Raw genomic sequence first — 927 nt, 5'->3', positions numbered from 1 at the left:
ACCTCACACACCCTGCTTCAGTACAACACACACCTCACACACCCTGCATCAGTACAACACACACCTCACACACCCTGCTTCAGTACAACACACACTTCACACACCCTGCATCAGTACAACACACACAGAAACTATAATCAACAGGTTCTGTACCTCCTATGGACAGAAACTATAATCAACAGGTTCTGTACCTCCTATGGACAGAAACTATAATCAACAGGTTCTCTACCTCCTATGGACAGAAACTATAATCAACAGGTTCTCTACCTCCTATGGACAGAAACTATAATCAACAGGTTCTGTACCTCCTATGGACAGAAACTATAATCAACAGGTTCTGTACCTCCTATGGACAGAAACTATAATCAACAGGTTCTCTACCTCCTATGGACAGAAACTATAATCAACAGGTTCTGTACCTCCTATGGACAGAAACTATAATCAACAGGTTCTCTACCTCCTATGGACAGACACTATAATCAACAGGTTCTGTACCTCCTATGGACAGACACTATAATCAACAGGTTCTCTACCTCCTATGGACAGACACTATAATCAACAGGTTCTCTACCTCCTATGGACAGACACTATAATCAACAGGTTCTGTACCTCCTATGAGACAGACACTATAATCAACAGGTTCTCTACCTCCTATGGACAGAAACTATAATCAACAGGTTCTGTACCTCCTATGGACAGACACTATAATCAACAGGTTCTCTACCTCCTATGGACAGACACTATAATCAACAGGTTCTCTACCTCCTATGGACAGAAACTATAATCAACAGGTTCTGTACCTCCTATGGACAGAAACTGTAATCACTTCTGTATAATCTATAATCAACAGGTTCTCTACCTCCTATGGACAGACACTATAATCAACAGGTTCTGTACCTCCTATGGACAGAAACTATAATCAACAGG

At 41.4% G+C, this 927-nt stretch overlaps 1 long non-coding RNA gene across 1 annotated transcript; it reads left to right on the top strand.

The window, feature by feature from the left end:
* On the top strand, positions 1-775 carry LOC127927783 (uncharacterized). Its single transcript, XR_008129051.1, has 3 exons — positions 1-334; positions 525-600; positions 716-775. It is a non-coding gene; the product is annotated as an uncharacterized LOC127927783 (long non-coding RNA).
* The last annotated feature ends 152 nt before the right edge of the window (positions 776-927 follow it).

This window comes from Oncorhynchus keta, unplaced genomic scaffold (assembly GCF_023373465.1).
Source record: "Oncorhynchus keta strain PuntledgeMale-10-30-2019 unplaced genomic scaffold, Oket_V2 Un_scaffold_17573_pilon_pilon, whole genome shotgun sequence".
Classification (NCBI taxonomy): domain Eukaryota; kingdom Metazoa; phylum Chordata; class Actinopteri; order Salmoniformes; family Salmonidae; genus Oncorhynchus; species Oncorhynchus keta.
The sequence above is the reverse complement of the archived record's forward strand: the minus strand, read 5'-3'. Positions and strand labels throughout refer to the sequence as shown.